A 22650-nucleotide genomic window follows, 5' to 3' on the forward strand; every position below is an offset into this window, starting at 1 on the left:
TGAGCTAGAGGTCTTTATTGGGTGTTGCAGGGATTAGGAGATGGTTTAAGAAGGAAGGAAATGGATATTCAAAAAGGACAAGTCTGAGATAATAGAGGCTTCATATTATGTAACTAGAGAAACCCTTGTTCTTTACTTTTGCTTCTACACTTTGTTTCAATCCTTAGCCATATTTTTTTTTTCTTTTTCTTTGGCTTTTGACTACTTGATTCTATTTTTGGAGTTCTAACTCTTTATTTTTTTTTTTCTTTTATTTGGATGGAAACTTACTTTTCTTATCTGAAGCGACTAACAAATTCTTGATTTGAAAGGTTCTTCTCTTTTCTATTCTTCCTCTCTATTCTCAGACTTATCCAAAGAATTGGATAGGTTGATTTTTTTTTTTTTTTTTTTTTTGATTTGTTTTGTAATAGGGTAAAGGATTTGTGGTTTATGAAAGGCTAAAAAAAGGCTCAGAGAGGCGACTATCGGAAAATAATTCATAGGTTTGAATTTCTGGCTATATCGATCCAAAGAGGGCCTAAATTCTCGCTTAGGATATGGTATAGTAATCAAGCAAGTGGACGTGTGATTTTTCTATCCGGATTTTACTTCTCCCTTGTGTCATTTCTCAAATGTTCACTCATATAAGGCTTTAGGATATATTCTCACAAGATTTGTAGAATAAGTACTCTAGCCTAGATTTCAGAAACTTACTGCCAACATTCATAGATACTCATGTAACATATTTATAGATAGATGCAAAGATTATTACCTACATAATAACCTAAGTTTCTAAAAACTATTATAATGCAAAAACTACGTGAGATTTCTAGATTATCAAGGGCCTAGAGAAGGAAACAATACCAATATTCCTAAGTGTATAGCATAAACGTTTTATTAATATTTTTTTTTTAAATTTTTGAATTTTTAACTAGAAAACAAGTGCATATTATACATATCTATATCCTAACAGATGCCTTAATTACACGTGTTTCTATGCCCCCAAACAAGAAGCATGCTTTGTCCTCAAAGTATTTAAATAAATAGGTTAGAGAAATACCATTGAAACACGTGAAATTCTGGAACATCTGCAAAAAAAGGTTAAACATACTAATATAGGAAAGAAAAACTGATGCAACTCTATAAGAGTTCCACCCGTTATGGGGTTAATGAGAAATAAATTGCTTGGGACATAAGTAGACACTAACTGAAATAAAAACTAACCTTAACTCTCGTTTAAGCATTTTCCTCATCGTCCTCAATAAAGAAATGAGGTTCCTTCGCATCCTGCCACACCATGGTAATTTGCCAGGCTTCACGCCACTTATCGTCTACAATAGCTAACCTGTCAAGCACCACTTTGTCGGATAGGGTGTAAGGTGCAACCTGATGAGGTTGTATCCTCCACCCTTTCCAAGTTATTGCACGGAACGATCGAATAATATAATTGGTGGGTCTCACAATGTCGACCCCAACCCAATCTGTAAAACGGGCACAAAAAACAGGAAAGAAACATAGCATAATACGACAAATTAAAACAGGCATAAGAAGGTACTTATGCCGCTTGCTATGGGCTCGGGCTAAACTAGACATTAGGGTCTGGGGAATATCATAGAGTGTACATCCCCCAGCTAAAGCAAGGAAAATATCACAAGTTTTGTCATTCACAGAAGAATAACGCCATTCCCCTCTAATGTTTAACATGATCCAAAATATAACAGTGCCTACGTTCATAGACATGCTACCAAGGGCGACGTTATAATCCCCTTGGTCCTCTATCCTAAAGATTCTTGCACCGTAATGCTCATGCAAATCATCATAGTTATACATGTACATATTATCTACCAAATAGGCCCATGAGTCTTGTATTTCGGCCGGCATAGCAAGTTCAAGCACAAAGGCTAGCAAGAACCTGGAAATTTCCATTGGTTCATCCCCGATGGTGATGGAGAACACCTGTTCTCCATCTAGTCTATCAAAGAACTTATAATTATCATAAAAATAAGATGTAAGTGCAGGAGAATAAAGTTCATTAGGACTTACCGATAGTGGCTCCCAGCCTACTAGAATGATCACTTCGCGAAACCACGCACCATAGGTGTCACTTTGGAACAAGTCTTCAAAAGACTGTTCTGGTATGATACGAGGGAATGTCATCCCCAATAAACTCACTGGAATAGTTGCAAAGGATCCTGGAACAACCCACAAAAAATTGGATTATTTTGTGCCCACGGGGTCAGGGCGCGGGGTGCGCTCAACCTATGCCTGGGATGGGCGCGGGGTGCGCCTTGGTGATTTTCAAGTTCCAGGCACTTGGGCGCAGGGTGCACTCACTTTTTGCCTGGGATGGGCGCAGGTCGCGCTCAGGATGAAAACTAGAATTCCAGTGTTGTGGGCACAGTGTCGCTCGGCTCACGGGCTTGGTAGAGGCTGGTCGCTCTCGATGAAATTCAGGGCGGGGCCTAGAAATTATGGTAGCTCATCATGGGGGCGTGAAAGAGCTCTTGAGTTATTAAAGTGGAGAAGAAAAATGGGAAACGTGGGAGTGAAAGGTGAGAGATGGAATTGAGGTGTAGTGTGGGTTGTGAGTGTAGAATGAATGAAGTTTTTATAGGTTTTAAGTTTCCAAAATGAATCGGGAAGTTTCCAAAAAGTTTTAAGCCAATTGTTGGAAACAAAAATTTCTAAAACCGGAAACGGAAACAACCCATATTCTTGATTCTAATACAAACCTAATATCTCTTAGACTGAATTTAGAATAGTAACTTCTAACTCTTATAGATTTCATCCTACCACCACATCTAATCATAGGCATGCCAATATCGGCAATATTCTCAACAATCAGTCCAAAACAACTTCAAAAAATGGGGATCATATAAAAATCATGCTAGAATAAATAATACCACCCCCAAACAATTTGAGAAGGTGGGATTAACAATAAAACAACACACAATTTGAAAATAACCACATTATATTAAAATTAAAATTCAAACAACATTTAACTACCAAATTCAAATTTAACTACTAAATTTAACAACTTAACAACCAATCTACTAAAAAAAATAAAAACAACATCAAAACAACAAACACTAAGAAATCTAGCTACGAGATGAGGAAGGGATAAGAATAGGAAGTTGAGTGATCAAGAATGGAAAAGCCAAACACCCCACCCCCAAACAAATTTTATAGAACAGAGTTTAGAAAATTTGATTTAAATGGGTCTTTTAAAGTCAGATTTCCCTTGACTTAATATGGGGTCGTTTTAAGTCAGATTCCCCTAGACTGTGCACACCCCTAAACAAGCAAGAAACTAGGGTGGCACAAAATAGATGATGCGTGGTCAACTATAAACTAATAGTTGAAAGAGTTGGGGGTCTAGCCATAAAAACATGATACTAAATGCACCTCCAAACAGAATGAAGTTGTATAATTGGAAGCAATCATGTAGAAGAATGAAAGAAAACTTATGCAACCCATCAAAGAACATATGCAAACCATCATGTTGTAGCTGTGTTAAAAAGTTAGAATGACCCAAAAGATGAATTAGCGATACTTTAGGTGAGAAAGTAATGAAGTATGGATTCTGATGTCTTTCATAAGGCTCAGATGAGAAAAAATAAGAGAAAGTAGGTTTCTCACTACACTCAGTCAAAGCTTGGCTCTCAACTACAGGAATGGTGTACTTATGGGATTGTGTGCTAGGCAAACACTCTTCAGTGTGATGGTTGAAAAAATTATAGAGTGTCTCTGAGGCAATAGGCTCAAGTGTAAATTTGAGGTTTCTCTGAAATGGTGGGTGAATTGATGGTTTAGTTGTGATATATGGTTGGATTTTAGGAGGTGGTAACTCAGGTGGATGGTGGGTGGTTGGTGGTTCATCAGTTGGTGGATCCTCACACACTTTTAAGAAATCATTGAAGTCTTCATCTAGCTTAGTTGAATCCATAAAGTTGTGGTTCGTGGCTTTATCTATAAGAATTTCATCTATGTTTTCCATTGTTATTTCCTCAGCTGCCAAACTAAATTTAGATTCACATTGCTCTAAAGATGTTACTTCCTTTAATTCCTGCACATTACCTTGTTCATGCCTTAGATTAGAATTGTTGATTTTAATTTCCTCACTCTCGTCCTCTAAAACAATATAAGTTTCCTCAATGGCATCATGGTCATCCGAAACAAGTCCTACAGAGTCATCTTCAAGAATTTCCTCATCCAGGTTGTGTGTGGAGTTAATATAATGGTTAATGGTATGGTTATGGGAAGGTAATGGTTCATCTTGTGTGTCGATCTCTGACAATGTTGAAAGTTCTGTGTTAGGTGAGGGGATCATGGAAATCATTTTGGCTAGATTCTGAAGCATAGTTTGGGTTTTTGCATTTTGTTCTCTAAACGTTTTTCCATTGTTGGCTATTTGTTGGGAAATTTGGTCTAGGAAGGGTGGCGAGCTAGATGGGTGGGTGATTTCTAGCGTGGTGGAAAGGTCTGGCATAGGTGAGGTTAGCATCAATCTTGTCTGTTCTAGGTTCTGAAGTATTATTTTGTTTTGGGCCATTATTTTATCAAATGTTGTTAGCAGAGGGGAAGCTTGGTGGTGTGGTTTTGGTTGGTACAGTGTTTGATAGTCATAGTTATTGGCGTTTGAGTAACTCTGGTTGATTTCATACTGTGCTAGGTTAGGTTGACTCCATGTATAGTTTGGATGACTAGAAAACTCTTGATTGTATTGGTTACTATGAAAATTTGAAAATTGAGGCTCATAATTATTATTATATTCTATAGTAGGTCCAAACTCTTGGTATGATGGGTAATGAGAAACCCAATGGTAAGGACTACCGTAGCATGAACATGGTGAAGGGTTTACATAATAATCACATGATTGTTCATCTACATATTGATATGCCATATTGGTTTTAAAAAATATATTCTAAGACAATTAATATGCAAACAAAACTCTAACTATAAATTTCTAGATAGGCATGTGCATTGATATTTACAAAAAACAAGCCTGATTATACTAGAATTAAACTCCTCTAACAAAAGAGGCGAGGAGTGGAAGAAAAGAGTACTTGAATGCCTTCTTGCTTCGCTTATGAATAGCGTCTTGTTTACGCGTGGTCAGTGTGTATAACAAGTTAAAACACTGAAAACTATGAAGAAATGGAAATTTGAAACAAACCTGTGGAAATCGGTGATTCAAAGAGGGCATGTCGTCGCTCAAAATAGGCCTAGGTAGCAGTAGGCCTTCGAGTTCAAGCTGGAGTTCCAGGCGTTTGGGCGCAGGTCGCGTTCAAATTTATCCTTGGTAGGGCGCGGTTCGCGCTCAGGGTAAAATTCAAGATCCAGGCACTTCAGCGTGGGGGGCGCTCGTGTTTTGCATTGGCAGGGCGTGGGTCGCGCTCAGCCAAAAAGTGGAGTTCCAGGCGCTTGGGTGCGGGTGGCGCTCCAATTTAGCTTGCCCAGGGCGCGGGTCGCGCTCCATGTAATTCTTCGAGGAAAATTTTTCAGTGCTAAAATGGACAACCACAGTGAGAATCAAACAAGGATGGGTGGGTTATGGGACTTTGGAAAACTATCAATTCTAAAGAAAACAATACTAAAGGGAACTAAGATGGCAGTGGCGCCATTTGATAAGAAGGTAAAATTGAATATAATTCTACTCTGAATAAACGATGAAGAATAAATGGAAGTAAAACTAAAACTTTATCGTAATTCGTGATTATCAAAGATTTCTACTCTCGATACTATTGAAGTAAAGTTGGAATAGAAGATTCATTCCTTTCCTAGTTCTTTAGCATTAAAGTGTTCTATAATTGCGAATTTATCCAAAGTCTAACGAGAGTTTTACGAAGGGAATTCTAAGAACAAGATACTAACTATAATGATTCAACTATGAAATGCTACGGGATACTAAGGTTTGAATCTAGAATAAGAATTAGGGGGGAATTGAATCCACCTTGAATCCAACTTAATAGACTAGCATAGATTGTTGTAATCTAATTCTCACGTTCTTACGGTAAGAATTGGTCGTTCTAATCCCTAATTATACATAGCATCTCTACCAATTCATAACTAGCATGTGAGGATGTCCACCCATTCTCATGGCGAATCAACGACCTTCTAGAGTGGAATAGACTCTTACAACAATTCTACACTACACAATCAAGTTTTCATCAAGGTTTCATGAAACCCTTCTAATGGAGGTTTAGCCTTGATTCATCAAACTATCATTTCCATATGAATTAACACTAGACGTACATCATAAAAAGATTGGAACTTTGCTTATTTAAATTCAAAATGGAAACTACTCATGCAATAATTGATTTAAACTAATACTGACAAATAAGTAAATCTAAGAATTGAAACTAATAATTAATGGAAAACGAAATTAAATTATCAAGAACTAAATATTTTATTGATCTAACAACTAAATAACAATCATTCAATACTGAAATTAAAACAAGAATAACAACTAATTAATTAATTGAAAAACAAGATCTAGACCTAAGCTTTAATGGCTACTCTAATGGCTACTTTCTATCCTAAGCTAATTAATACTTAAGAGCTAAGTCTTGTGTGTGGAAATGGAGGAGACCAAATCCACATTTTCGTGCATGGGCTGAGGGTCCATGTTTTGGGCAGGAAAATCAAGCCCAAAACCCAATTTCTTCAGTCCACAGAGCCCTTTCCAGCTTGCTCTGACTTCAATAGGATTTTCGTCTGCTTCTGCTCCTCTGATTGGCTCAGTGTTGGGACCATTTTAAAGCTCTTTCCGAGATGGTCGTTTTGACATAAGGTACACCCAATTCCGAGGCCTGAGTCCAAAGATACGATCTTCGGAAGTTATGCTGACTTTTGTGTGCTGTTTTTGCCCGTCTTGGCCTTTAATCACAGAACTTCCTAGCAATCAACCCTTGCTCCTTTATATCGCCAAAGTGGCACATTTCTGCACATAATTGACTTCAATGCCTGAAATACATAAAAGCACATAATTAGCATTAACTCTTATTTATTACTCGCATAATTGGTCTAAAAGTATTATTGTTAAGGGATTAAAACTACAGTTTTGGGCTCTTATCAGTGATCCCGCCTCAGTACCTGCAAATTACTTCAATAAGCAAACTCTAAGCACTCCAACAAACAGGTCTAATTGTATGATAATATCATCTAAGAGGTAGTTAAAGTAAAATCTATGTAACCACAAATCTAATCAACATGAATCAAAACATAAAGAACTACCAAAAATTAATTTGATAACAGAACGTGCACCCATTTGTTCTGCCGCCTTTTTGCTCCTGGCGGGAGTACCGGTATATGTTTTACCATGGAAATCCAAAGTTGAGATGAACACTGGAATAAGACAATTTGACTGGGTAGTTGTATAAATAGGCATTTCCAAACCAATCTTCACAGCAAATTCATTAAGGATGGATTTGCAATAGGTCATATCTTGCAAGACTGAAAAAACAAATAATAAAAATATATAACCTAAGTTACATTGACACGGACACACATACATGCAACACACCTCATATATTATTGGGCATCCTTCGTCTTTGACCTTCTTCAATATAGATTCCAGAGCAATTTTAGCAGCATTCTGTTCTACCTCTTTCTTATGTAGAAATGTCTCAACCGACATATAATTTAGGGTATTTTAAATAAATAGATGTTGAGTTATGAACAATAAGTGTTCATAGTCCATACTGTATGTACTATGAACAATCAATGTTTATAGTCATGAGCTATGAACATTCTTAGTTCATACCACAATTGGGCTATGATTGTTCATAGCTATGAGCTATGAACATTCTTTGTTCATATCATAATTGGACTATGAACAGTGATTGTTCATAGTTCAGGTAGCTATGAACACTCATTGTTCATAGTCCATACTGTACGTACTATGAACAATTAATGTTCATAGTCATGAGCTATAAATATTCTTTGTTCATATCACAATTGGACTATGAACAATGATTGTTTATAGTCATGATCTATGAACATCCATTGTTCATAGCTCCAATAGTGATGAACATGCTTTGTTCATACTCTAGTATCAGAAGCTCTATCTAGGATGATTCTGGAAGCTGAAAGCAAGGGGTTTTTGTCTGGCTTTAAGGTTAATAGAAATTCCCCCCCCCCATCTCCCACCTCCTCTATGTGGATGATCTCATTATATATAGTAAAGCTACCTTGGGGGAGGCTGATTATTCAAAGAAGATTTTAGAAAAGTATTGTGTTGCCTTTGGGAAGAAGGTTAGTCTACACAAATCAAGTGTTTTTTTTCAGTATAATGATGCTTAGGGAGTTATAGGAAAGTAGGAATGCCCTGTGGTTTGAAAAAAGGCACCTCAGGCTTTTATGATGTATGAGAAAGTAGGAAGAAGGAGTATGGAGGTCCTTAGAGTGATGTCTGAGGACACTAGTATCCCTACAAACATTTCTGACAGTGGTCTACTTTTTAATGTCTCTGACAATAGTATAGGGGAAGTCTCTTACAGTGATTGGCATAAGACTTTTTTTGATGGTGCTTATGACAGGATCACAGGAAAGGGAGCTACTGCTGCGGTATGCTATGACAAGGAAAGAAAACTGATGGGGGCTGGAGATTCAAGGCAACGAATGCTTTGGAGGCAGAATGTATAGGAGCTGAGATAGCTGCTGAAATGATGAAAGGGGTTTTGGGTTGGAGAAGAAAGGGATTTTGGGTTTTCTCATCCGTAATTTTGTTTATTAACAAGAAAAGGTAAAAGTTGGATTTTAAAAAAAGGGGCGCGGTATTAGCACCCCTATAAATGGGACTAGCACCCCTTTGACAAAAAGTAAAATAATAATGGTTATTCCTTATATGTCTTTTTACACCCCACATGCTCATAGTTCTATGGTAGGTACTTGCCACGAGATCTCATATCCCATGGCAAGCAATTTCCGCGAGATCGCACAATCCACGGCATCAGGTTGCCGCGGTATATTTTTTTTGTGTTTTTTGTTTTTTTTCACTTCAAATTTTACGTATTGAACACACACGACATATGGATACCTCATTTTCTTCTTTAAAGTTTCTTTATACACTCCAAGAACAACACCAAAACCATGACAAAAAAAATATACAATCGAGCCATAATTTTGCTATCTTGAGACAAATATTTTCATATGCTATAAGAAAATTTTGTGATCAAATTAATGAAGAAGAGTTTTGATAATTAACACAAGCAAAGACTCCATTTTAGTAAACAAAGTCATCTCGAGGCAAATAACTTTTTTTACGGTGGCTATTAAAAAAAAAATTAAAAAGGACCCACGGCAACCACCTTCCGTGGGATATGGGATCTCGTGACAACCCGATACCGTGGATTGTGCGATCCCACGGCAGTTGCTTACCATTAGTGTTTTTTGTGTATTTAATGGAAGGGTGCTAGTACCTTTGAATTGGTCAAAGGGGTGCTAGTACCATTTATGGGGGTATGAATGTCGTGACCCATAATTACCCCTTCTTTTGTGTCTGACACTCTCTCTTTTCGCCTCCAACCTCTCCCAATCTCTCCTGTGCGGCCTGCCGATATCTCTTCCATCTCTCAACTTCTCCCTCAACTCCTCTCTCTCATTCTCATCACTGACTAAAGTCTCACTCTCGTCTCTCTAACCCACTCCAAATTCATCAACACAGACCTAGAAAACACAAAGAAGAAGAAGGCAGATTTTGTGTAAGTTTTATTCCTCATACAAACTCTTCAATTCAGTGTACTGATTACTGAATTAATTTATTAAGTTGGAGTTCTTTGAATTGAAGTATCCAAGTATAATTATTATAATTTTGTAATATTTGATGTTTTTTTATAGTTTTACAACTTGGGGTGTTTGATATTTTTTTGTTTTCATGATGAGAAGTTTGTGTAGTGAAAGAACAAGTGGTGTTGTTATGGCTAAGCAGAAATCAGAAGAAGAGTGGCAGGCTATTTTGTCTCGTGAGCAATTTTGGCTTTTGAGGGCAAAAGGGACTGAGTAAGTTTACCTTCTTCTTCTTTTTGAGCTTTAGGGGTGTTTTAATTTGATGTGAATTTTGATTTATCTAGAGTGGACTCACACATTTTGCGTAGCAATCATTCAAATCCATTGTTGTGCATCATTTCGATGCAGGAATAATGCACTGTTAGTTAATTCCCAATGTCATCGATGGGGACCAATTCTGTTACGGTGTAATTGAGATTTCTTTTTGGTCAACTTGCTTTAAAGAATCTCCTACACATTCAAAAGAAAAAGACCCATCATCCAGCATCATCAAAATGGTTAGAAACATAGAAATTCATAGAGAACATGTAAGTTAGCTACCTTATCCATCTTATATGTTTTACTATCTTATCTAGGGAGGTGGGACCATAAAATTGAATCGTGCTCCTGAAGATTCAGACCAGTCTTTTGCGGTAAGTTTTGGTGGTGTCATTCAGAATCTTGCATGACACACCGTACAATTGCATGATATATACGATATTGTCTTTCTCTACTCTAGTAGAAGTTTGTCTCATAGTTTGAAGCAGAAATTTAGGTTTGATAACACAACGGAAATGTCAAGTACTTCCGGGTCATCTCTTCCACCAAATCGGATGGTGGAAACTTTAGAAGAAATATTGTTGTCCATCAACAAGTTGAAGAAGGAATTGAGTATGGAAGGACAAATGGAGTTAGATATTCTCTATGGCAAGCTAGATTTATTTGTCTGTGAATACAATATGATGCTGAAAAATACACAGATGGGGGCAGAGTTGGCCATTGTATATCACCGCCAAAAAATTAGGCGGTTGGTTTTATGTTGTCGTAAGCGGAAGCACAAATTAAAACATATAAAAGATGTTATACTAGATTCATCAGACGACACTTCAGCAGATAGTGAATCTTGAAAATGTGTAACATATCAGCCTCTTCAGTGCCATTGGGAAGAAAAGAATTCAATTTAGTTGTGGGGTTCTGTTGCTTGTTTGTTTAATGTTGGGATATTTGTAGATGTGATGGTTACTATTGTTATCATCTTACTAGTTTATGCAAGTGTTAATGTTTTGGGTCCGTAATGTAAATCCCTAATGTTTTCCCCTTTCCATAATGTAAATGAGTGCTTCAGAATTTATACATGTGTTTAGGGTTGAATGTAGTGGAATAAACCTTAGCAGCATTCTGTTCCGCCTCTTTCTTATGTAGAAATGTCTTAACCGACATATAATTTACCCCATCAACCGAAACAGAAGATCTAAATTGTGGCACAGTTCCAAAGCTTTTAGTAGTATAGGTCGGAAGTAGCAGTTTGGATTTCTGAGCATACTCTTGCAATCAGTTCTTATGCATGCATTCATTTGGAATATCTACACATATAGTACAAAATATCAGGATATGGGTGTTTATCGACACTTAATTTCTTGATATGTATCGTGGATGTCCAAATTAAGCCCAGTATTTGAACAATGTAAAAGTAGAGGATGTACTACTTGTGTCCATCATGACTTCAATTAGACCACGGGGTGTTCCAAATCAGACGGAAAAAAAAATCAATGTCAACAACTTTTTTGCACTGAGTTAAAAAGTAGAGGAAAAGTAGGATCTGACAAAAAAAAAGTTAAAAGTCAGAAGGGAAAAAGCAAAAAACCATCTCACAAGGCGTCTGACATCAAAACTTTGTGCATGTGGTAGGTACAATAAACACATGATTCATCCTACCATTATTAATCATCATAAAGTCAAAATCAAGCACGATAACTGACCTTGATTAGAATGAAGAAAGAGACAAACAAAATCACAAAATCTCATTTCAGATACAAAATCTAAGTTAACCCATTGAGTTGGGGATTAGTTTTGGTTGAGTTATGGAGATTGTGGTAATTGGAAATTGAATTGACAGAGAGCGCAAGAATGAGGATAAATACAAAGAGAGCAAAATCCAAAAGATTTGATAACCGAAGAGTTTCCTTAGGCGATTTGAATTCATTCATAAAAATTTCAATTCAATTCAATCAATAATTATGAAAGAAGATTCAGTGTTCCTTCTTTCTATATTAATCACTTCAAATTCTATTCTACAATATCAAAACGAATGCTTTATTTCCAACACAGATTTTGTAACTTGGTGTAGCTAGTTAAACAACTGATCTACCGGTTTGACCCTTATTCAGTTTTGATAAAAGATTCGAAATCGACGGTGCAGAACACTGCACATTGAGTGCATTTATAGTACTGAGAATTGAAGAAAAAGTAATTTTTGTAGGACCCAATAAAATTTGAAAATTGTAACCCAAATAAGTCAATTTGAAGGGAAATTGATACGCATATTCTCTCTCCAAATGTCCAAAAGGACCTTTTCTCTCTCCAACCCAAAAACCCTTATTTGAGGCTTTCTCTGTTCAATTAAGGGAGAAAGCCTCAAACACCAAACTCAAACCTTCAATTGAAAATAAAATTGTATACCCAATTTGCATCTGCAGTGGAAGGAACACTTCAAGTTTTGATTTTAATTTGTCGTGATTGTTTTCGTATTTGTGCAATTATATTTTTGGAACCCTTATATTTTCACCATTTTCCCATATTTTTTTTTCTTGAACAAATGTGTAGTGTTATTTCCTTACGTTTTAGGTTAAGTTTGGGTAAAAGGTTTAGCATCGTGACAAATATAATAAGGGAAAAATCTTAAATAGTAAACTGTCAAGACATATCACTAAATCATATTGATGTCTTTGCATTACTCTATTGTTGTTTATGATATTCCCTAGATATTTTTGCCACAACGCTTAATCTTTGTTTGGATCTTTTTTTGTCATGTAGTAATATGAAAATATTTGAAAGGAAGTTTATGATAGAGTTGGCTATCCCGGTGGGTGTGCAGTTATAATGATCTGTCTTCTCAATTTGAAAATAACTTTCAATTTGAGAGGATAGATCATTATAGCAGAACATCCACCGGAGGTACATAACTCTTTCATGTCCAACTTTTCAATTATTTCCTTACGTTTTAGGTGAAGTTTGGGTAAAATGTTTAGCATCGTGACAAATATAATAAGGGAAAAATCTTAAATAGTAAAATGTCAAGACATATCACTAAATCATATTGATGTCTTTGCATTTCTATATTGTTGTTTATGATATTCCCTAGATATTTTTGTCCTGACGCTTAATCTTTTTTCGGATCTTTTTTTGTCATGTAATAATATGAAAATATTTGAAAGGAAGGTTATGATAGAGTTGGCTAGCCCGGTAGGTGTTCGGTTATAATGATTTGTTTTCTCAATTTGAAAAAAAACTTTCAATTTGAGATGATAGATCATTATAACAAAACATCCACCAGAGGTAGGTAACTTTTTCAAGTCCAACTTTTCAATTATTTCCTTACATTTTAGGTGAAGTTTGGGTAAAATGTTTAGTATCGTGACAAATATAATAAGGGAAAAATCTTACACAGTAAAATGTCAAGACATATCACTAAATCATATTGATGTCTTTGCATTTCTCTATTGTTGTTTATGATATTCCTTAGATATTTTTGTCACGACGTTTAATCTTTTTTCGGATATTTTCTTGTCATTTTGTAATATGAAAATATTTGAAAGGAAGGTTATGATAGAGTTGGCTATCCTGGTGGGTGTTCGGTTATAATGATCTGTCTTCTCAATTTGAAAAAAACTTTCAATTTGAGAGGATAAATCATTATAACAGAAATCTATCGGAGGTAGGTAACTCTTTCATGTCCAACTTTTCAATTATTTCCTTACGTTTTAGGTGAAGTTTGGGTAAAAGGTTTAGCATCGTGACAAATATAATAAGGGAAAAATCTTACACAGTAAAATGTCAGGACATATCACTAAATCATATTGATATCTTTGCATTTCTCTATTGTTGTTTATGATATTCTCTAGATATTTTTGTCATGACGCTTAATCTTTTTTCGGATCGTTTTTTGTCATGTAGTAATATGAAAATATTTAAAAGGAAGGTTATGATAGAGTTGGTTATCCCGGTGGGTGTTCGGTTATAATAATCTGTCTCCTCAATTTGGAAAAAACTTTCAATTTGGGTACAAGATTGTTCCATAGATATAGATAAGTATCTCCCACACAATGATACATCACATAAGACAGTGCTACTTTAGTTATTTTCATTGTCGAATTTGGTAATTACATTTGATCATGAGATATCTTATTGTAGTTATCGGTAGAGGTGGAGAAGGTATTTTGATTGGGGAAACAATGTTTACTATTTCAGATTGGTAAAACTGTTGGCTAATTAGGAAGAAAAATGTTATCATGTTTTATGTTATTTTGTATAGGATGAAGAAAGATGTATATAAATATAAGCCTAAAAATGTTGAACACAGTCGACCTCAGGGTGGTATCAAGGTTACCAGTCGATGTTGTCCGAAAATGCTCGAGGATAAGTTGTTTTCGACATTTGATATAGATGAAAGGGTTGATTTCAGGAAATAACCTTTTGGTTTTCTTCTAGATATTAATACAGTAGATCCGACTGTTAGTAAAAGGTATACTATGCTTGCCCACTGCAATCTGATTGTGGAAGTGTTGCAAAAGAGGATTTTACCCCTGACTTACAAAATAAAAGAGGTATACTTAACTTTCAAGGAGTCAGACGTGGCCCTTCTTACTGGACTATCCACAGATCGACCTCCTAACTGGTATTTCCAGATTGATTCAACGGTGCCTACCGCTTTCTGGTTAAGGTATTTTAGGACAACCAAACTTCGGCGGAGTTATTGTGACGATGTTTTGCTAACGGAGAATTTGACAGCAAGGACGTTAGCTAAGTCAAAGTTAGTACAGAGGAATAAGCCGATTAGGAATGACATATACCGCCTGAACAGATTGTTTGTGGTAGGGGATTTTTTGATTCCAAAGTCTATGAACGGAGTTAGTGTACTTCATGTCGACATTGCATAAGTTTTGGAATAGTTTGATGCATTTCCATGGGGCTATCTTACTTTCAAAGGCATTAAAGCTGGTGTGGAGCTTCTAAACATTGAAATAGAGAAGCAGTTTAACAGTTTTCAGGAGAAGCCGTTTACATACACTGATAAGAGCCCAAAACTGTAGTTTTAACCCCTTAACAATCATACTTTTAGACCAATTATGTGAGTAATAATTAAGAGTTAATACTGATTACGTGTTTTTATGTATTTCAGGCTTCAAAGTCTATTATGTGCAGAAATGTGCCACTTTAGCGAGATAAAGGAGCAAATGTCGGTTGCTAAGGAGTTCTGTGAATAAAGGCCAAGATTCAAGGAGACAAAGCCTTTGTAAAGCCCGGTTAAAAGCTGAAAAGTCAACACGAGCAGAAATAGTGCACAAGTCAGCAGAACTTCCGAAGGCCGTATCTTTGGACTCAGACCTCGGAATTGGGAGTATCTTATGTCAAAACGACCGGATCGGAAAGAGCTTTCCAATGGTCCAAGCCTTGGCCAAATCAGAAGAGCAAAAATGGACGAAACATCTGTTGAAGCCAACTATAGCTGAAGAGCCCATTTTGGACTAAAGAAATTAGGTTTTGGGCCCGATTTTCCGGCCCAAAACATGGCTCCAAGCCCATGCACGATTTTTGGATCTGAAAGTATAAAAACAAAAGCTTGACTCTTTGTTAATGGCAGTGAGGTTAGGAAGCTAATGTTAATGGAGTTTAGGGTTAGAAAAAGATAGATCTAGATTAGTTTTTAGATCTAGATTTAGTTTTTTTACATTCATTCAATTAGTTAGTTTAGAATCATATTTTAGTTTTTAGAATAAAGTATTAGTTCTTCATTTCAATTTAGATTATTGCTTAAATTCTTATTTAGATTTAGTTGTCTTAAATTCATAATTAGTTATTCACAATCTTAGTTCTAAATTAGTTTTAATTTCAGTTTAATTTAATTATGTCTTATTGTTATTATTGTTCTTGTGTTGGGAATGATAGTATAGAAATTTCACATCAAATCATTACTCTCACCATTGTTCCTTTTGGATTTGATTAGTTGAATTCAATTTAAGTCAAGACAGTTAAGAGTGGAATGAATCCTTACTCATTATATTGCATGATTATGTTTTGAGAGTAAGAAGAATTGATTTAAACGTAAGAACGGTAGGATTACGTATTAGTGTTGTTAACATTAATATTTAGGATTCTACTATTTTTACGGTTATCAAATGGCGCCGCTGCCATCTTAATCTCGTTCTAGACAAGAATTCAATTGCTTAAATCTAAGGGGCAATCCCCCATTCTCTACCCACCCATCCTTTTAATTTTTCATTCTTATTTCTTGATTTTTCGGAACTGTTCACTGTTTTAGGCATAGGGGCTGCGGATTCACAGAGAAAAACACTGCAGTGAAGGTATTTCTAAATTTTCAAAAATTCTAAAAATTTTCAGACATAATATTTAATGTGTTTTTGATTTACTGGAATATTTTTAGATTTTTCAAAGTTGGTTTACCTTGTGAAATAAATATGATCTTTACAGTGCTGCATTTCAGTTTTCACACCGTATGTTCCTGAAAAACAGACGAGTAAGGTTACTTAGGGAGTTCTAAAAATTCTATAATTTTTACAGGAGTATCTATCCTAAGTCAGGATTTTGTTGTAAAAATTTGATGAGTTTTTGATTTGTTTTGACCTCCTAAATAGTAGAGTGTTTCCAGTGTATTTCTGCAGTGTTGCAAACACTTAATATCTGGAACACCAGCCGATAAGGAGAGGTTGTAGAACTCCAATTGCTCTAAAATTTTTATAGGAACAAGTAGAATCTGTCAGGAGTCTCCAGTAAATATTTGGAAATTTTTGGCTTTGTTTTGATGCGTTAACCATTCGGTTGTTTGTATTGTGTTCGAAAACTGTTTTGCAAACTTTGAAGGGCAGTAGAGGGACTTTCATAGCTCCGATTGATCTGAAATTTTACAGGCTACTTGATAGTTGTCTTAGAAAATTACTGTAAAAATTTCAAATTTTTTGGAGTATGATAAAAGGCCTAAAACTCGAAAACCCTGAAGCGCGACCCGCGTCCAAACCGAGCGCGACCTCGCCCAAAACACTGGACATTCGAAAACCTGAAGTGCGACCCGCGCCCAAACCGAACGCGACCGCGCCCAAAACACTGGACATTCGAATTTGCACTGAGCGCACCTGCGCTCAAGTGAAGCTCACCCGCGCCCTCGAAGGAAAATTCAGCGTGAACGGCCCAATTTTCACAGGTTAGTTCAAATTTCTATTTCTTCAAGTTATTCAGTGTTTCTAACTTGTTAAATACACTGAAATTGCGTATACAAAATGCTATTCAAACGCGTAGCAAGGAGGCATTCAGGTACTCCTTCTTCGACTCCTCGCCTCTTCTGTCAGAGGAGTTTTAATTCTAGTATAATCAGGCTTGTTTTTCGTAGAAATAAATACAACACGCCTATCTAGAATTTTACACACTACACTTGCATCAATGGCTAAAGAACAAGAGACTCCTCTCTCTAACTTTTATAAAGCCCTAAACGATGGCCCTAAGTCGTGCATCGTTCTTGCAGACCTAGTGGGGGATTTTCGAATCCCCCCTAATATATTTAACTTGTTACCGGTTTTTCATGGTTTAGACCACGAGAAGCCTTACCGAAGATCGTGGGATAGGATAGACCAAGTTCTCACTACATTCCATCATCCTAGCATAAGTCCGGATCAAGTTAAACTTAGGGTGTTTCCTTTCACCCTAGCCGACAAAGGCGGCGTCTTGGTTAACTGCCCAAAACGCCAAACTCGTGGACTCATGGGCTAAACTTGTTCAATTGTTCATGGAACAATTTTACCCACCACTAAAGACAGATGAAATGCTTCACAAGATTCATTTCTTCAGCCAGAATCCTCATGAATCCTTTTCAGAAGCCTGGAATCGTTTCACTGATCTTCTCATTGAATGCCCGCATCATAATCTTGCGAAAGACACGCTTTTTCGTGCTTTCTTCAAGGGGCTTTCACATTATCATAAGGAGGTTCTAGATATCATGACTGGGGGTAGTTTTCTTAGTAAAGGAGCCTTGGAGGCTTATAAATTCTTAGAAGATCAATCTAAGAAGAACAACAATTGGGGAGGTAACGATTCCTCCCGCTCCTCTCCTTCTTCTCTTGAGGTTAAACATGATCCCGAGCTTAAAACTCTTATCGATGCCCTCACTAAAAAGGTAGATGCCATCTCTGTTTAACAACAACCCACTCCAGTCATGAACATTAACTCTACTTTCGTTGTAATGTCATTTGTAGTCTTGAGCATTCCGACTTCTATTGTCATCTTGTCTATGCACAAACACCACCACAACCATCACACTTCAACCGTTAACTCAACATCAAGGACAAGGGAACTTAGGTGACCGCCGAAGAATAGAGGTTTAGTACCCATAACCCAGAACTATCAACATCAAGACATGAACGCTCAACAAGCTTTAATTACAATACAACCATCTACAGACAAAGTAGTAGTGACCTTGTTGGAGAAACAAAATCAAATTATACAACAAAACTCCAACTTGATGAAAGATCAGCATGATCAAACCTCTAATATGATGAAACAAACGATGCAAATGATGCAGTCTTTGTGCCAAAAGGTTATTGACATATCTTCTAACCAAAATAATAACCAAACCGGCATGTTTCGAGTCAAGCGATTGCCTAATCCTAAGTCAACAAACACCGCCCGAAATAAAAGTATTCATGTAATGGTAATATAAACCAAAGGGACCTACAAACAGTCACTACCCTTCGTTCAGAGCGAGTAGTTGATAACCAAGTGACTATGCCTAAAGATTACCCGCAAACTAAAAATGATACCATACCAAATACTATAATAGAAACTGAAGACCCTACAACTGTAGAAGTACCAGTTAAACCACAACCAAAAGGGAAAACATTACAAGACCCTACACCTGTAGAGGTTCCAATATGGACACCTAGATGGAAAACGGCTAGAGATAAAGCAAAGACTAATAATACTTTTATCCCTTCTGCTAAAAATAGCGATAAAGCACCAGATCCCCAAAGACTAGTTGTGTTTAAAAAGGACGAGAGTTTTGATGAGATTAGGGAAGTGTTTAAAAATTTGACTATAAACCTACCTTTTCTAGAAGCTATAAAAAGTCTACCTGGACACGCTAAATTTCTAAAAGAGTTGTGCACCAAGAAGAGGAAAACCAACATACCCCAAGAAGCATTCTTAACTGAACAATATCCCTCTTTATCTGAACATAACGGAATTGTTAAGTACAAGGACCCCGGTCGATCTATCAGATAATGCACCTTAGGTGATACCTTCATAACAACTGCTTTATTAGACACGGGGCGAGTGTTAACTTACTCCCTTTTTATTTATATAAACAACTAGGTCTAACAAAACTTCAACCAACCAAAATGACTTTGCAGTTAGCCGATCGTTCTATTAAGTATCCCAAGGGTGTAGTTGAAAATATTCTCGTTAAAGTTCGGGATTTTTACTATCCAAATTGACTTTGTTATTCTTGACCGCGAAGTTGCTCATGATTCCATTCCCATCATCTTATGGCGTCCTTTCTTTCTTGGCAACAACCAATGCCCAAATCAATTGTCGGGATGGCTCAATGACTCTTACTTTTGGAAATCTTTCTCAGTAGAAGTTAACATGTTTAGACAAACACGGGGGACAACTAGGTTTGTCTCAGTAGAAGGGAAGTGAAGTCCATTGAGAGTTTTGTACCTCACATTAGTCGCGGTGACACTTTAGTCCCCACACTAGTAGATACCCTCTTATGGAAGAAGACAAGGATCACAATTTCTACTCCCTAGGCGTAGATAACATCAAGGAGGATTTCCTTCGACTCTTTTGCAACCCTTCTTTGCGGCTCATGAAGTTCTCTCTCTATTGACATCCATTCATCTCTTGGCGCATGGCCGGAAGAAGAATTTTTTAAGCCCTCTATCCCAATGATTCTTCTTACCCACCTATTGAGGAATGTCTTGCATATCTCAAGGCCTCTGATGATATAGACCTAAGAACACTAGTTGAACACCATTCACCCACCTCACATCCTCATGTTACTCATTCACCTTCCATCACGAATGTCCCTCGCCCTCTACCTTTTCAAAGAACCATTGAGTTTGTACTTGACCTTGGCGTTTCTCCTATGCTTCATAACTATCTAAAACCAACTGGTGAAGAAGTAACACCCAAGGACAAGCCACCTGACACTTTTTCATTTTTTCCATTTTTTCCTTCTCAAAATTATCCACATCCTACGTATCTTCCACAACCATTAATTTTCTCACGTTCATTTACTTGGCATGCCCTTCGTAGGAAGACAAAGAAGAAACTGTATGCTCGATTAGGTTTTAGATCTATAAGGCTTTGCTCTCATTCCACTAAGCTACGTCATAGGAAATCTTGGTGCTTAATTCTATTTGATGGTGCATTCCATGTTAATTATTTGTGGAAAGACCCACAACTTTTTAGATTATTGATATATGGGAAACTCTGCATGTAAATACATATATATCACTTTAAGTCTAGGGAATCGACTTTAAAAGACCTGACGTTTTAAAACAAATTTTTACAAACCCTGTTTTCAAAAATTTGTTTGGGGGTGGGGTGTTTGGTTTTTCCATGCTTGATCACTAAACTTCCTATTCTTATTCCCACCTCGCTCCCTTTAAGAGTAGCTAGATTTCTCCTTATTTGTTGTTTTGATGTTGTTTTTTTATTATTTTTAGTAGATAGGATGTTACGTTGTTAAATTCTGTAGTTAACTTTGAATTTGGTAGTTAAATGTTGTTTGAATTTCAATTTTAATATAATGTTGTTCTTTTCAAATTGTGCATGGATTTTATTGTTAATCCCATCTTCCCGAATTGTTTGGGGGTGGTATTATTTATTCTATCATGATTTGTAGAAGATCTTCCATTTTAGAGTTTGTTTTGGAGTGAAGGTTGAGAATATTGTCGTAATTGGCATACCTATGATTAGATGTGGTGGTAGGATGAAATCTAAGAGAGTTTAGAAGTTACTATTCTAAATCCAGTATAAAAGATACCAGGGTTGTTATAAAATAAAAAATAAGGTTTGTTTCCGTTTTCGGTTTTGGAAATTTTCTATTTCCGAAAATTGCCTTAAACAATTTGGAAACTTGCCGATTCGTTTTAGAAGCTCAGAACCTATTTAAACTTCCTTCATTCTACACTCACAACCCACACTACACCCCACCATCATCTCTCACCTTTCACTCCAAGCTTTCCTTCTTTTTTCCTCTTAAACTTCGCCCAAAGACTTACGAAGCACTGCATTCTAGACAATTTCAGAAAGTTTACTCAGAGCGCGACCCACCCCCAACTTGAGCGTGACTTGATAAAAGTTAAAATGAATAGCTTTACTTACGAAATAAAGCGATGAAACTTACAAACGCAAGTAAAAATAAACTTGATCTTATCGGTCTATATTTATCAAAGATTCTACTCTCAAGTCTATGAGATATAGTGGAGTAGAGTGATTCGTTCCACTCTTAGTCCTTCCGCATGCTATGTTCTCAAGTGTAAGTACTCTCTACTTAAAGCCTAATGAGAGATTTACGAAAAAGGCAACTAGACTACGATGCAACTACCCACGAAATGCAACTAGTCGACGATGGGAATAACTAAGGGAATGCTACGTTGATTCTATGATAAGGAGTTAGAGGGGGATTGATTCCACCTTAACTCGACTTAATCCCATTAACTACAAATCATCGTAATCCGAATTGAATTGCTTCGCAGAACAATTGGTTCTTCCTAATCCCTAATTACACATGGCATTTCTACCAATTAATAACTAGCATGTGAACGATTAAACCCATTCTCATGGTGAACTAAATGTTTCTAGAGTGGAAAGAAAATTACGACGAATCTACGTTAATAGGAATCAAGCTTTCATCAAGGCTCCTCAACCCCCTCTAATAGAGGTTTAGCCGAGAATCATTACGCAATCATTTCCAATTAAATTTAAACTAAACATGATATAAAGAATTGAAATTTACTTAATTAAACAATAATGAAATCTAATTTAATGACTCAAATGAAATAAGGACAGGAATTGAAATTAGATCTAGAAATGGGAATGACAAAATCAAAATTGATAAAAATACTACTTAATTGATCTAATCAAAATGAAGAACAAGATTCAAAGGTTTAATCTAATACAATAATTAAAATGGAACTAAACTTAATTAATCTATATGAAAAACTAGATCTAGAATTCATTAATGGAGGCTACTAATCTAATCTATTTCTAGGTCTAACTATCTACCATTAACAATCTACCATTAACAATCTACCCTTAACAAGGAGCTAAGCTTTTGTTTTTATACATTCAGATCCAAAAATCGTGCATGGGCTTGGAGCCATGTTTTGGGCCAGAGAATCAGGCCCAAAACCCAATTCTTTCAGTCCAAAAAGGCCTCTTCAGCTGTAGTTTACTTCAATAGACTTTCCGTCCACTTTTGCTCCTCTGATTTGGTCAAGGCTTAGACCATTGGAAAGCTCTTTCCGAGCCGGTCGTTTTGACATAAGGTAGGCCCCATTCCGAGGTCTGAGTCCAAAGATATGTCCTTCTAAGTTCTCACTTTTGTGTGTGTCTTTGCCCGGCCGACTTTTCAGCTTTTGACCGGGCTTTTAGAAAGGCTTTGTCTTC

This window comes from Coptis chinensis, chromosome 4 (genome assembly GCF_015680905.1).
Source record: "Coptis chinensis isolate HL-2020 chromosome 4, ASM1568090v1, whole genome shotgun sequence".
In the NCBI taxonomy this organism is placed as follows: domain Eukaryota; kingdom Viridiplantae; phylum Streptophyta; class Magnoliopsida; order Ranunculales; family Ranunculaceae; genus Coptis; species Coptis chinensis.